The sequence below is a fragment of the Schistocerca cancellata genome, chromosome 5, assembly GCF_023864275.1.
Source record: "Schistocerca cancellata isolate TAMUIC-IGC-003103 chromosome 5, iqSchCanc2.1, whole genome shotgun sequence".
NCBI lineage: Eukaryota > Metazoa > Arthropoda > Insecta > Orthoptera > Acrididae > Schistocerca > Schistocerca cancellata.
The window spans coordinates 63,384,602-63,401,655 of record NC_064630.1 but is presented as its reverse complement, the minus strand read 5'-3'; positions in this window follow the sequence as shown (position 1 = coordinate 63,401,655).

Below are 17,054 nucleotides of genomic sequence, written 5' to 3'. Positions count from 1 at the left end.
ACTTATTTCCCAACTTTTCACTTCGGCTGCTTGCTAGAGAATCAAATAGGCAGCATATAAGGATACACTAACAACACAAACAGTACTTCGTTTAATGAATCACATAACTTACAGTATATGATCATGTAAACAAAACATAGTCTACAATTCGCAACTAAGGAATGTTTTCTTTTTCCGAAAAACATGCAAACAAATGTAAACCTTTAATGAGTTCTGCTGGATACTGTTGTTGAGTGTATGATTGCTCCGGTTGACTGCTGGTTGATCCTTCAAAGCAATCACTTTCTGGCGTGACTGGTGAGCCACAGCAGATCCTGAACCATATGAATTTGCATTTTATGTTTTCATGTGACCTCCTTTGGGGCAACAAAATTCTCACCATGCCTAGATTTTCGCCGACCTTCACAGTGCAGGGCAAGTATACCATAAATAGGCAACCTTTTCCCTCTGTCCAGTAGCCAAGCACAGTTTTTTGCAATTTCACTTAATGGGAGATGATGAGGTGGAGATGGATAGACACTGTAAAATTATTCAGGGAGCTGAACTGGTGACTGTACTGAAAATGCAGGGACTGTAACCCCAGCTGAAGTAAAAACGTCTGTTAGATTTCAGTTCTGACAGCACTTGATAACAACAGATAAGATCAGATATTTTATTATGATAAATTTATTAAAAGTGTGTAACTATGTTTCATTCTGACAGTGTACTAATTCTGTAAATATTAACTGTTCCAGTTTACTGTAATGTAATTCACCTCTTTTGTCAATCTCCTGATAAATGATCAGGGTAGTAAATATTATATTCAAATGTTTTTTGTTTTCTGTATTACACTTTCTGACTTGGTCCAACTCACGAGAATCATCTCTTATTTGGGTTTATGGAATGACAACTGTATCTACTCTTGTCTAGTTACTGGCATAGTTGAACAACGACAGGAATGTCGCACAAGCTGTTGCACCCTCTGGGATAGTGATGACCTTGCTTAGCAGAGGAAGAACTGCCTGTTCAGTGTTAAAGTTTCCGCTGAAACTTGCAAGTGAGGAAACTCCCACTTGGAAGCAATGAGTTTGATTGTGGCACTTTATTGTTTCAGTGCAAATTGATCATGTGGGACAAATACTAAATATCACACAAGCATGTGATTGAGGCACTCGATCGAACCTTGCAAGACATCTTTCATAACTGAACCAAGTCTCTGTCACTGTGGACAAACATGGAAAGAGTACTCCACAAAGATCAATGTCCTGGACTCTTTGCTTAGTACCTCCTCTAGATAGGGAAGGGCTGCATGGCAATGGATGTGGCTAGCTTAATCAATTTTGAAATCCGCGTTTACAGTGTTGCAAGCTCAGAAGATAATGTAATTAATGAGGTTTTTCCAAGCTAACAGCAAAACTTGAGCAGTGAGGAGTTGATGATGATGATGTTTGGTTTGTGGGTCACTCAACTGTGTGGTCATCAGTACCCACACAAAGTCCCAATTTGTATACAGTCCACTCTATCCACTGTTATAAATGATAATGATGCCGATGAAATGATGAGGACAGCACAAACACCCAGTCCCCAGGCAGAGAAAATCCCCAACCTGGCTCGGAATCAAACCCGGGACCCCATGATCCAGAGGCAGCAACGCTAGTCACTAGACCACGAGCGCAACGAGGAGTGGTTGTGTGAAACAGCAATATTGACTCTAAAGAATGAATTGGCAGAAAACAAGAATAAAGAAATTATTGATTAAGTGCCTGATCATGTGACCACCTAAATGTCAATTGATACAGTGATAAGACGAGACAATGCTACTACATACTCCGCAGAATTTCTAAACTGATGAACACTGTCAGAGGTGCTGTCTCACAAGTGGAAACTGAAGGCGGATGTGTCTGTCAGCCTGATGTCTAACATGGATGCACCAAGATTGTGCAATGGCACCAGCATACGCATCACAGCGCTGAAAAGGCAATTAATGCTGGCCACCAGAATCACTGGTAGAGACAAAGAAGAGGCAATATTGGTACTACCAATTTCTGTCATCCCAACAAACATGCCCTTCCTGTTAGCGCTTGCAGTTCCTTTTTGAAAGTGACATTCTCGATGATTATAATGATGAGTCACAGGTATTCACGTTGGTGCAGCATGATTTTTGCACAAGTAGCTCTACATTGGCTGTTCATGTGTATCGACAGCTAGGAACCTCTACATAATTGTAAGGAACTAGAACTGTTGGAACGTCGTTTACAGAGATGAACAATAGTAGATTTCTGGCTCTTCATACGCACCAAGGCAATTATAATCTTTTCTGTGATGGGCACCGATTTCAACTGATTAACAGCCATCATCGGTGATTTCAACAAATATGTGCCCTGAGTAGTAATCGATTTGCAAAAGTGAATAAATAAAACGGTTGCTGCATATTGCTAATTTTATGGTTTACGGTCGCTGCACGACTTGGAAACTACATGGAGCCCACCATTCATTATTTGTAACTGTTACCACTAAGTACACTACTGGCCATTAAAATTACTACACCACGAAGATGACGTGCTAAAGACGAGAAATTTAACCGACAGGAAGAAGATGCTGTGATACGTAAATGATTAGATTTTCAGAGCATTCACACAAGGTTGGCGTCGTTGGCGACACCTACAACGTGCTGACATGAGGAACGTTTCTAAACCTTTTTCTCATACACAAACAGCAGTTGACCGGCGTTGCCTGGTGAAACGTTGTTGTGATGCCTCGTGTAAGGAGGAGAAATGCGTACCATAACGTTTCCGACATTGATAAAGGTCGGATTGTAGCCTATCGCGATTGCGGTTTATCGTATCGTGACATTGCTGCTCGCGTTGGTCGACATCCAATGACTGTTAGCAGAATATGGAATCGGTCGGTTCAGGAGGGTAATACGGAACGCCGTGCTGGATCCCAACGGCCTCGTATCACTAGCAGTCTAGATGACAGGCATCTTATCCGCATGGCTGTAACGGATCGTGCAGCCACGTCTCGATCCCTGAGTCAACAGATAGAGACGTTTGCAAGACGACAGCCATCTGCACGAACAGTTCGACGACGTTTGCAGCAGCATGGACTATCAGCTCGGAGACCATGGCTGCGGTTACCCTTGACGCTGCATCACAGACAGGAGCGCCTGCAATGGTGTACTCAACGACGAACCTTGGTGCACGAATGGCAAAACGTCCAGGTCCTGTTTACAGCATCATGATGGTCGCATCCGTGTTTGGCGACATCGCGGTGAACGCACATTGGAAGGATGTATTCGTCAACGCCATACCGGCGTATCACCCAGCGTGATGGTATTGGGTGCCATTGGTTATACGTGTCGGTCACCTCTTGTTCGCGTTGACGGCACTTTGAACAGTGGACGTTACATTTCAGATGTGTTACGACCCGTGGCTCTACCCTTCTTTCGATACCTACGAAACCCTACATTTCAGCAGGATAATGCACGACCGCATCTTGCAGGTCTTGTATGGGCCTTTCTGGATACAGATAATGTTCGACTGCTGCCCTGGCCAGCACATTCTCCAGATCTCTCACCAATTGAAAACGTCTGGTCAATGGTGGCCAAGCAACTGGCTCATGACAATATGCCACTCACTACTCTTGATGAACTGTGGTATCGTGTTGAAGCTGCATGGGCAGCTGTACCTGTACACGCCATCCAAGCTCTGTTTGATTCAATGCCCAGACGTATCAAGGCCGTTATTACGGCCAGAGGTGGTTGTTCTGGGTACTGATTTCTCAGGACCTATGCACCCAAATTGCGTGAAAACGTAATCACACGTCAGTTCTAGTATAATATATCTGTCCAATGAATACCCGTTTATCATCTGCATTTCTTCTTGGTGCAGCAATTTAAATGGCCAGTAGTCACTTACCACTTTTCGCACCATACCGATATCTTATCCAAGTCATTATGCAATTCGTTTTGGTCATCTGATGACTTTACAAGACGATAAATGACAGCATCACTGCAAACAATCTTAGACAGCTACTCAGATTGTCAGAGATAGTTGTGCTTCGCAAGAACTATATTTTCTGAATCCATGCTGTCTCAATAAATCGTTCTCTTCGAGGTACTTTATATTGTTCGAACGCAGTACATGTTAATAAAACCTACTGCAAAACGACGTTAGTGATATGGGCCTGTAATTCAATGGATTACTCCTACTTCCCTTTTTGGGTATTGGTGTGACCTGAGTAATTTTCCAGTCTTTAGGTACGAATCTTTCTGTGAGGGAGCAGTTGTATATAATTGCTAAATATGGAGCTACTGTATCAGCACACTCTGAGAGGAACCTGACTGGTATACAATCTGGACCCGAGGCCTTGCCTTTATTAAGGGGAGCCGTACTGCCCTATCTTGACAATGTTAAATTGGCTATATAAATGCCCGTTATCTCAGGAATTGTTGCGTACATAAATGTGGTGTTTTTATCACATGTTCTCCCTTGCGTTTTGACTGTATTGCTCTACAATCTCTTTAAAATAACAACTAGAAAAAAGTTATGATTTTTTCCCTAAACATATAATTTTTTGATGTAAATTTTCAAAATTTTCATTTCTTGAATTTTAACTATTACAGTAAATACAACTAAAGTAAAGCTACAACATCATTGTACTATCTATGTTATGTGGTAAATAATTCATTGATGTAGATTCAGAAGTTTCTGAGAAAAACGGGGTTTTATACTGAAAAATGTCATGTTGAGGAAATTGCGTTTACAGAAAAAATTTTAATGTACATCCAACTGATACAAAAAAAATATGTTAAAATACTCCTGGATGGTAGTCCTCATCTCCTCCTTCATTTTCCTCACCCAGTGCTACCCTTCTTCTCTTGGATCTGGCTTCTTTTGACATATTGTTTGTTGCAATCTCTGCCTTCATGATTCGCAGTTGGTCACGTTTTTACACTTTTAGTGGTGTTGTAACCTGTATGAATGCCAAGATATTCCAAAACCTGTAGTCTTCCAGAACAGCCATCATTAAAAGTAAGAACAGCATCCAAAACACATAGTTCAAAGACTGACCTTCCAACAAACAGATTTTATGGTATCCTTGATCATACAACATTATTAAATGATTCATTCGCATTTTGTGTTTTTCCCTCGAGACATTCCTTCAACAGGTCTGGTTGGGCAAGATCCTGAAACACAGGTTTCATGGCAAGCATAACAGCATTTGGTATAATATTTTTGTGCGAGAAAGTGTCTACTTTACCCTCCTCTTTTGCATTCAAGTATTTACACCATTCAGTGGTACACAGGTTGTGTATTGGTTCAGCATCTCCAGACAGCTTGTGAAAATAAATTGCCCAAACAGCTCTCTTCATACCATCTAAATTATCTCTGTTGCTTCTAATAGCCATACCATAATATAGTGTAATCTGATCAATTTGTTTATAAGTCAGTCGACGTCTTATACTTAGACCATGAGATAACTTGGTACTTCCCAACTGCTGTTTGAGTCTATGTAGTCTCATACCCATCCTCTTTTGCACATGATTAATGCCCTCTATTTTTGTAATTGACAAATTACCATAGGGACTCTCCACCACTGCCTCCTACGATCCCATCCCCAAGAAAACTCATGTAGCGAACAGCACGGTCATGCTGGGAACTTTGGAACATTTTCACTGCAGAAGCAACCATCATCCCTCCACTAGTTTTTTCATAGTTTCTCTGACAATTCATTTCATGCTTAGTTTGCTTTTCAGTACTCTTGCCTGCTTGTCTACAACCCTGACAGTACATGGTCAACTCATCAACATCCAACACTTTTCCACTGTCGATGCTGATAATAGATGCTCATGAATTCTTTGACTGGAAACCTGTTTTTTGCCAGGATCTGTCGAATGATATTGCTATGTCAGAACTTCCATTTTTTGCTACAACCTCCTCTGCTGCTGTAATGAATGATTCCATAGCACACGCCTTGACACTACTTCTTACTATAGAGTTGTACTTGATAGATTTTGTAGGGGGACTAGGGAGGTTCAGTAACCCACAAAGAACCTTACCAGCGTAATGGCCTTTTCCTATACATCTAAGCCTATAGAACTATCTTAGATTAGTGTCAAAAAGTCCATTCTTTACACTTTCTTCTGAACTCTTGAAAGTCTTTTCGCTTTTACAGTTCAAACAAGTTATTTGTAAAGTGCACACCAGACCACTGTGTTGAAATAGCTTTTCAGAAATTTCAATTTCCTCTCCACATATATGACAATGTACTGTTTCACACAAAGCTGAAATAAGTATATGGAGATTAATAATGATATTGCAGTTTGTTTCACTGTCTGAAGCTGCATTGTATTTTATATCATTACCCAGCAGTTTTTTCTTGGAAGGACTCGGAGGAGTAGAAGGACTGTCACTATTTACAACCAAATTATCGCGCCCTTCGGCACTAACCACTCTTTTTACTACTCCTATATTTGTTCTGTAGTATCTGTTTCCTTTGTTTCGTATTTTTTGAACACTCCTTTTGGTTTAGTCATGACGAAAACTCTCACAGGAAACATAGAAAATAAAACGTGGGTAGTGGATAACTGTTATTGACAAACACAAACAAATGTACAGTTTAAAGAGTTTACTGCGAAGTTCCACCAGTGTAGGCAACTTATGAAACGGACAGTTCTCTACAAAACAAAAGAAACCACATCCTTCTAGACTATATAGTTCCAGAGAAAACGCCAATATGCGAAATGATAAAAAACAAAATTATCGGAAATGTCATTGCATGATTATTTTCAAATATTTATTTAAAATAGTAAATAATCGAATATTTCAATAAAACCAACACCAAATTAAGCATAAACATCCATATTTTCATAATTTGCATAAAGGTAAAAATGTCAAATTTTGTCATTTTTGGCGGTACGACTCCCCTCAAGTGATTTAAGCTGCTTTGCTATGAGAGGATGTTTCTCATCTTGGCAGTTGTTCTTGATTGGAATTCAGGAATATTTACCTCGTCTTCTTTGGTGAAGGAGTTTCAGAAAATCGTGTTTAATAACTCTGCTTTGGTGGCACTGTAATCAGTGACTTCACCGTTGTTATTGCACACTGAAGGTAATGATTGCGTCTTGCCACTGGTGTGCTTCATGTATGATCAGAATCACTTTGGGTTTTCTGCCAGATTTCGAGACAGAATTTCGTTGTGGAAATTATTAAAAGCATCTCACATTGATGTACGCGCTATATTTCGAAGTTCTGCAAAACTTTGCAAGTTCTAGGGATTCTGCGTTCTTTTAAATTTGGCATTCTTTTTTCGCTACTTCTGCAACAGCAATCCGACCTGTTTGGTGTACCATGGGGGATCAGTACTGTTACGTATTAATTTATGTGGTATATATCTCTCAATTGCTGTTGATACTATCTCTTTGAAATCATTCCACAACTTTTCAATGCTTAAACGATCAGATCGGAAGGAATAAAGACTGTCTCTCAAAAAGGCATTAAGATCATTTATATGAGCTTTTTTAAATAGATATACTTTGCGTTTCTTTTTGATGGTTGTAGGTGTTACGGAATTCAGCCGAGCAGCAACTGCCTTGTGGTCGCTAAGCCCTGTATTTGTCACAATACTCACTATTTGTCCAGGATTATTTGTTGATAAGAGGTCAAATATGCTTTCGCAAACATTCACGCTTTGAGTGGGCTCATGAAATAATTGTTCAACATAATTTTCTGAGAAAGCACTCATACCAATTTCGGATGACGTTTTATGCCTGGCACCAGCTTCAAACGTATAATTTTTCCAGCATATCGAGGGTAGATTGAGTTATATTTTATGAGCAGTCTAACTCCTTCGCAACCTTCTTCCTTTCTAAATCTTCGTGTAATACGTCATCTTCAAAATCTTTGAAATTTTCCCAGTTCTTTCCCTTTCAGTTTTCACTAAATTAACAGAGGCAACATCTTATTTGTGCTTGTATTAATTTTTAAGATTAGTTGAACAAGAAACAATTTATTATTAGTTATACATTTCTCACTTAGTCCCTTTTTCATGCCCTTCTGCCAGTTTGGATATAAAGCTCTACTGATAGTTTCTGAATATTTCTAAAATGTTTCCCTGTCAATATTATTCCTATAATTATTCCACGATAATCTAAAAAACATTCTCTCTTACCTTCCAGAGTTAGTTATAAATTTAACTGACACACAATTTTATTCATTCTCATCTCTACATTCTTCAATATCTATGGTCTGACCAGCAATAGCAGGTGACAGGTGAAATTTCATCAACTATCATATTTTCCCTAATTTCATCAACTGCAACATCGACACCTAGCTTCATCATGTCATTTCCATTTACTATTGTATGAACATTACACTCACCTTCTGAATCCTTAACATCTATTTCCTCTACAGCAGCACTCACAATATCATTACATTCACGAACATTGTTTTTACAATCACTGTCTTCACCTTCTTCCTCACTTTGCACTTTACCTACAGCTGCATACAGCTCAGTACTATTATTTCCTAAGTCCTCTTCATTTTCTTAAATAATCCCACCAATTAAGAACTAACGTACACTTTACTTTCCACGTTATTGTTCTGAATTTCACTCCTAGACCAGTTGTAAACATGAGTTGTAGCCTCAATACCCACACTTTGATTCCCTACACATTTTTGTATATAATTACTCCCTAATGGCTCTTTGTCCCACATAGTACGCCAATTTTTTATATCACAACCCAGTTGATTTATCTGATGCTCTGTCTGGATGTCTGACTGTATTTATTTTGTTTATATTGTTAGAGGTGCTCTTGTAACTGGATCCACATGGCCTAAAACTACCAATACTCATTGATGCAATCCAATGTTTTCCAGACAGTTTCCCTCCTTAACCTATCTTTAATTTGTTTGCATTCTATTACCCCCATTCCATCTACTTTTTCTGTTACTAGCATTTCTCTCCCAGCCTCTACCTCTTCTATTCCCATTGTAATCTCTTGCCCTACCAGCCTGATGTTCATACCTAAAGTTTCTATGATCCCTAGACCCCATCGATTCCAGTATTCTATCCCCCATGCCGACAATTCTCATGGCTAAAGTTTTTCGAATTGTTTTTCTTCATAGTCCTATCAGACAGGTCTACATGTTTCAAAAAATGATCCAATGAATCATCTAGTCCTTGTAATCTTATAGGCAACCCTCTTTTGAGTTCATCTGTCTGAGCCATTCCCTCAACAGATTTATTGAAAAGTACCAATTTCTTAAGCTGGTTTTGTCCACAGCTTGTTGTCTTGAGGCTAGCATTGCTGCCTCTGGATCACGGGGTTCCGGGTTTGATTATTGGCTAATCAAGGATTTTCTCCACCCAGGGGGTGGGTGTTTATGTTTTCCTCATCATTTAATCATCATTCAGAAAAGTGGCGAAACTGGGTACAAAGATTGGGAATTTTTACGGATGCTGATAATCTCTTGTCTTTGGGTCACCTTCCCCACATTTTCTGTGTTGCTTCCAGTTTAAGATGTTCGTAATTGCAATTCCTAGATATTTAGCTTAATTTACGACCTTCAGTTTTGACTGATTTATCGTATAACCGAAGTTTAACAGATTCCTTATAGCACTCATGTAGATGACCACATGCTTTTAATTATTTAGAGTTAATTGTCAATTTTCACACCACACATATATATTTCCTAAATCGTTTTGCAATTTGTTGTGATCTACTTATGACTACTGGAAGATAAACGACAGCATCACCAGCAAACAACCCAAGACAGCTGCTCACATTGTCTCCTAAATCTTCGAATATTGCTCCATCTATGGTGCACAGGTGCACACGTAATAGTGATACTACAGGTGCGCTTTCTGTCGGAATGTGGGCTTGCAGTATTAAAATTCAGATGTCATATTAGTAAAATTAACTGTCGATAGACGTGTCAATAGTCATCAAATGTTTACTTTATGTTGACATTAAAGAAATCATCCGGATTAATAAGATCTTGCGCCGAACATACTTCCACCCATTCCTTAATTTTTCAGTACCAGAAGTACCTCGTCGATGCCACGATTTCCGCTGCAGAATAATCCACCGAAGGTCCTGTGAAGGTACAATGCTCCGCTATGGATGACACTGGGCTACGAAAGGTGAGCGTGGCGATCATGTTCAACGTACCTTTCACGCACTGTGGACGTTGTCAGGCTAATGTAGACCTTGTTACACTGGCAAGGTATTCTATAGATTCCAGCCTTCCGCAGTCCCATATCATTCTTTGCTGGATTGAGAAGAACACCCGTCTTTGTAGGTGGAACGGAAGATTACTTCAACGTGATATTTCGTTATGATTCTGCCTAATTTCGACGAAATATTTGTAGACGTACGGGAGGAACGCCCTGGCCTTGAAACCCTCCTTTTCCTGTTTATCTTGTGGGTGGTCACGTTTTTTTTCTTCCTTAAAGCTGTGCTAATCTGATGTGGAGAATTCCATTGTCGCTTAACACTGGTTGTGGGTGTTGCAGCGCCTTTGCAAGGCTATCTCGATCAGATACAATATGTGCTCGGCTCACCAACATTCGAAGGACGCCCATAATTTGTAATGGAGTCAGCTCAACGCCTTCAAATACAGGTCTGCGTGTGTCGACTTATAGTAAACGGAATGTCCCAATGATTAATCCACTTTCCGACTGATCAAAACAGCCAGAAACGGCAGGCAACTGCTCTTTTCCACTTCCATGGTTAATCTGATATTCTCTTGGACTGAATTCGGATGCCGCAGAAAGTGTGACAGTTCTACTTCATCATTGGGCCACACTATAAAAGTGTCATACATATATACGCCATACATTGAGCAATATTCGAAGATGGTGCGAAACTTGACAGAGATCACTCATGCACATACGTCTGCACACCAAGTTACCAAAGAGAACTAGCAATCTTCAGGGCAAAACACTCACCTAAAAATGACTGAATGGCTGTCAGCTGAAATATTATGGCAAGAAATCGACTTTATCCTCCTGCAATCCTGAAACTTCATGAAATACTCTTTATGCCATGAAAATTTCAAGAATCGCAAAAATCTCTCAATGAATATGCTAAAATGGAAATATTTGCAGGTCTTACAGTGAGATTACAGTTTTAACAATAACAGGTCAAGTATGACGTTGGATTGCAACTGATGAGCATTTTCTGTGAAATTTGTTCTGTAAAGGGCTGCAGGAATAGCTTATTCAACATACTTAGTGAGTGTACTTGATGTTCATCCACTCCCTTGCTGCCTTTTCCCTAAGGAGTGCGGTACGGTGTCATGGCGGGTGCAGTGTAACACGTGTTAAGTTCGGCTCGCGAAATTTAGTTGAATTCGAAGGTGTTCTCGCTGGTGGTGTTGTCTAGTACAAGTGGAAATCGTGTAAACAACAGTGTTCTGTGCAGTAGTGCTATTTTTTTCTGTGCTCCGCCAATATCTTCGAGAAAATGGTAAACAGAAGAGTCAACAGCAGCGCGTGCAGCAGCGGGGAAGCAGCAGGTGCGGCGGGTCTGCTCTTGGCGGAAGGTGTGGCCGCGGCTCCCGGTATAGCGGAGCTGGTCCACTCTGAGGTAAACGCTGCGCTTCGCGATAAAAACAATCTCGATCTGATAACAGGCACTATATCAGATACTGTAACGGCAGCAGTATTGGCCAAATTGCGTGAAACTGTTGAGGCCAATACTGCCGAAATTACAGCACTAAAAAAGTCTGTGTCTGAATACGAGAAAAAGGCACGAGAGTTGGAGGTGAAACTAGCTGCCGCAACAGACGAGCTAGAACAGTACCAAAGGAGAAATAGTCTACGACTGTTTGGAGTAGCAGAAAATAAGGAAGAAGACACTGACAACCTGCTTATACAGGTTGCGCATGAAAAATTAGGCGTTGAAGTGACCAAGGCAGACACTGACAGGAGCCATCGGGTGGGACGAAAACTACCAGGTGCGCCCAAACCTCGTCCAATAATAATTAAATTTGTTTCGTACCGAAAAAGGGCAGAGATCTTTACCCAGAAGAAGAAGTTAGCAAGGACATGGCTTACAATAAGGGAAGATCTAACACACGAACGGCTAAAGATTTTAAACGGTGCCATATCCCATTTCGGTCTTCAGAATGTGTGGACTCAGGATGGCAGAGTAATCATTAAGACAGCAGCTGGAAAGAAGACAGTCACAAACATGACAGATCTGAATAGTTTTAAGTGAAGCTACTCGAGCCAAAAGTGCAAACTTAACACCATTTGCAAATTGTAACAGCCCTATACTCAGATATAGTCTTGTAATTGTATTAACTTTTTAATTATACCCATATTTGTACCTTCAACTAATTGTTTTTGTAACTGTATTAACTTTTCACTATTTTTTTGTGTCTGTAGCTCTAACCATTACTTAATTCTAGTTAGTGCTAATACTTTTTTCATTTTCTCAGTTTATTCACTTCCATTCTGTAATAGTTCTATTGCAATTGTTAGTCTCTCCTTTAGTTCATTAATCACCCATCTCTTCGGTTTAAATTGTTCATAACAAAAATCACTATCAGTATCACTTTAGCAAATCTCTATCTAATTGTAGCTTCCTACGATAATCATTACCAGTATCACTTTAGTAAATTTCAATTTAATTCTAGCTTCCTACGATAATCTATTAATTATTAAGCTTACTTCTCTCTGCTGGCAGCATCGGCCTCTTAAATCACTCCCCTTTCCCTTATTTCCACCCTAACCTGTTTCAAATATGCTAATTACATTTCTCCTCTTACGACATAGGATACACAGTGACACATAGCCGTCACTATTTTGGTCATATTCTCCTTGCACTGAATACCACTAATCCATTTTCTATACTCCCGCAACCTCAGGAAATCTCTTGCAGTCGCCTTTCTTTCGGCACTCGCGGAGTCACAAACAGGGTGCGCAAAATCTCGGACACCCCTGTGTTACGTCACTTGGCGGAAGCACCGGCCAGTGCCCCTCGCGGCAGGTAGTGCCTAACAAAGGGACAAACCAGTCTGCCACCCTACTCCAGGCTACTCAGCGGAACGAGTCAGAACTTTTAGCAGCTCACTGCAACATCCAGTCTTTACCTGCACATTACGAAGAACTTAGCCTCCTCTTCAACCAACTGAACTACCACGTAATCCTCTTATCCGAAATGTGGTTGAAACCACACATATCCTCTGCATCTATTCATCTCCCAGGGTACACATTTCTTAGGGCAGACAGATCAAAAAAGCGAGGTGGCGGGGTCGGCGCATATATACGAACAGATCTCAAAGCGAAAGTCTTATGTACGTCAAATCCTGCTGAAGAAAAAGAGGCTGAATTCATGTTCATTGAAATAAATATACAAAGTCGGAAATTCTTGACTGGCGTCGTGTACAAGCCGTCAAAAATAAGCTCAATGAGTTCCTTCCAGTCGGAATTACATTCACTTCAGTGTAATACGAACATGTCATCGTAATGGGTGACTTGAACATAGACCTGCTAAGAGACACTCCCTCCGCAATAAACCTAAGAAGACTGTTTAGTTGCAATAGCATGAACATTCTTCCATTACAAACTACACACCATACGGCGCACAGTCATACTCTTATAGACGTAATCGCAACGAAACAGACTGACAAAGTAAGAGATGTTGGTCAAACATCGGCCCCTGGTCTCTCAGCACATGATGTAATATTCCTGGCCTACTCTGTGCAGGCCCCAAGGATCAAATCGCGTTACATAACTTGTAGGAACACGAAACGCATTGACCTTGACGCTCTAACAGCCGATTGCTCAAAAATCTCATGGCATCAAATAATCAGAGAACCTACAATCGACGTCAAAATTAATGAACTTGGTGATAAACTCACTTCCCTCTATGAGAAACATGTACCTGTGCACACAATCCGTGTAAGAAAATCTCCTGCTCCATGGCTGACAGCTGAATTACGTCAAATGATGACTAATAGGGATGCTGCCCGCAGGTGTTTCAAGGCAGATCCGAAACCCGAGCGTTTCGAAGAATACAGAAAACTATGGAAAAGAGTGAAACAATGCATTCGCAATGCTAAAATCAGGCACGCTCGCTCCCTTGTATGCAGCGATCTGACGCCCACGACTCTATGGAAGAATCTCTGTAGCTTGGGGGTTGGAAAGGCAAAATCGGAAACTACTTTTCATGTGTCAGCTAACGAATTAAATGAATTGTTCTCTGCACCTCTGAATACCAGCACGGCTGATAATTACCGTCCACAAGAATCCCCAAACAGGATAACTAACAACGATACCTTCCATCTAAAACATATAACAACAAATACGGCAAGAAAAGCAATAATGAGAATCTCTTCTGATGCAATAGGCAACGACAGTGTCGGTATAACCATGATTAAGAATGTTGCCGATATCTTAGTACCTGTCTTAACTGACATACTTAATTTTTCCCTCGTGAATGGAATATACCCCACTGCATGGAAAAGAAGCATAATTCGACCCATCCCTAAGATCGAAAACCCGCAACTGCCTAGTGATTACCGACCAATTAGCACACTGCCTGCTGTTTCCAAAGCACTTGAATATATTGTTCATGACCAAATCACTGAACACTTGCATGAATTCAGCCTATATGACAAATTTCAATCTGGTTTCCGTAAACATCACAGCACAAACACTGCTCTAATTAAAGTAACTGATGACCTGAAATATGCCATCGACAATCGAAAGGCAACAATATTGACGCTACTTGACTTCAGCAAAGCTTTTGACACTGTTAACTTTGACATATTGCTCAGAAAAATGCAACAGCTTAATTTCTCTGATAGTGCAATGAGATGGTTTGAAAGCTACTTAAGAGACAGACAGCAATGTGTTGTCTGCGAAAATGAAAAATCTTCCTGGAAACATGTTTCCTCGGGAGTGCCACAAGGATCAGTCTTAGGACCACTTTTGTTGTCTTTGTATGTCAACGATATTTCGTCGGTTCTGTCGACCTGTAAATATAATTTCTATGCCGACAACCTCCAGCTCTACTTAAGTGTCAGACCTGAAGATGTAAACACTGCTATCGCTCAGATGAATGATGATCTGTCTTCAGTAGTGACATGGGCGAAAAACCTGGGGCTTAAACTAAATGCAAAAAAGGCGCAAGTAATCTTAATAGCCCATCAGAAATTAATAAGTTCAGATTTCCGCGAACGGCTACCTCCTATTCTGCTCGACGGTACTCCAATACCATATCAGAAAACAGTGAAGAACTTGGGTGTAACTTTGGATGAGCATCTCAACTGGGTGGAGAATACAGTCGCAGTGTGCCGAAAGACGTCTGCTTGTCTCTATGCTCTCAAAAAGTTTCGGAACATATTTCCACAGGACTTGAAACGCCAGCTCGTGCAAGCACTCGTTCTACCGAACCTCCACTATTGTGATGTGATTCAATGAGGCATGAGTAGTGAAAACAAAAGACGGCTAGAGCTAACCGTGAATGCCTGTGTGCGTTACACCTGCAACATTGGCCGATATGATCATGTTAGTGCTTCATACTCCGAGCTAGGGTGGCTGCGGCCGGACAAATTGCGTGACTACCACACTCTATGTCTACTTCACCAACTCCTCGTCGCGCAAGTACCCCAGTACCTTGCTTCAGAGATTAAAAACCTGTCATTCCATCATAATCGAAACACGAGGTCACTCTTATTTGGTATCCTAACTGTGCCCACTCACAAAACAAAAACTTTTGCAAACTCCTTCTCAGTTGCTGCTGTCCGCCTCTGGAACAAACTGCCCCTTACCTTGTGCAAAATTAAATCTCCTTCTGCTTTTAAGAAGAAGTTGAAGCATTTCCTACTATCATCCTCATAACGTTCTCCACAAAATTAATGTACAAGGCCAATCCTCTCATCTGTCAAATAGCAAAGCTAGCGTCTCCTATCTTGCTCCTGAGATTCCTTCCTCTTCATCTATCTCTATTAGCCATGCAATCTTCTTTTCCTTTATATTTCCTTAATTATGTTTCATCATGTCTCTTTATTCTTCTCCTCCCTTCACTGTGAGTCTCCCTCATACTCCCTACTGCCAGCACTCCTATCTAAAATCTCTCTCTTCAATAATGTCTAATTATAACAGTACTTATGATCTACGAATATAAACTCTATATGTATGTGTTTTTCCAGGTGTACCTTTCTAAATGTTTATTTCACTTTTTGTACTAGATGTAGTTTAACATGCCTACTAAAACATATGAAATGTAAAAGAAGTAGAATGCCTGGTTAGATGTAAGAGAGGTCCTGATGCCCCTAATCTTGCTGGGTTAAATAAATAAATAAATAAATAAATTATTCATCAGGTGTTTGAACTGTCAATAATTAATAGATCCTGCACTTTTGCGTCGGTCTTCACTCGAGAGGGGACGCAGCACTTTCCCCAACAGTGGCAGCCGATTTCACTGGTTGAGTTTCAGTTTCATTGGAAGACAGGACGTCGAACTTACTGGTTATAGGGTTGGATTTAACACATTGTGGTCTTGCTGGTCACTGTTTCCACTATACAGCATATTTAAATTACTACTGACATGCTGTTAAAAGTCGAGTGGTTTGAGTAGTAATAGATCCTGTACTTCCTGCAGAGGAGTCAGTATCCAAAGGAGAGCATAGTACTTAGGTAACTTTGGTATCTCTAGTAAGTGACTCTCAATAGCCCTATCAGCACAAGCATTACCAGTAGCTTCCGACTGCTTGACAGCAGTCAGACCGTTTTCCAACTACTTCAGAACAACAACTAACTCACCTTGTGCCTCAGAACAGCAAACACAGAGGGGTTGCACTGTGAATGGTGCAATAATTTACAAAATACTAAGCAAATAACTTTAAACTAAGCTTTTACGTTTTACCTCTTGCTTACACATTACATTAGTACACTTTGGCTCAAAATTATAACATAACGATGTACATAATTTTGTAAGTTTTACAGTTCAGAGCACATTATATAATTTTCCAGGAATTTGTGAACTAGAGCGATAAATGGTATGATCCCTAAATAAAAGAGCAACTTACCTAAGCTTATATAGTTATTCACTCATC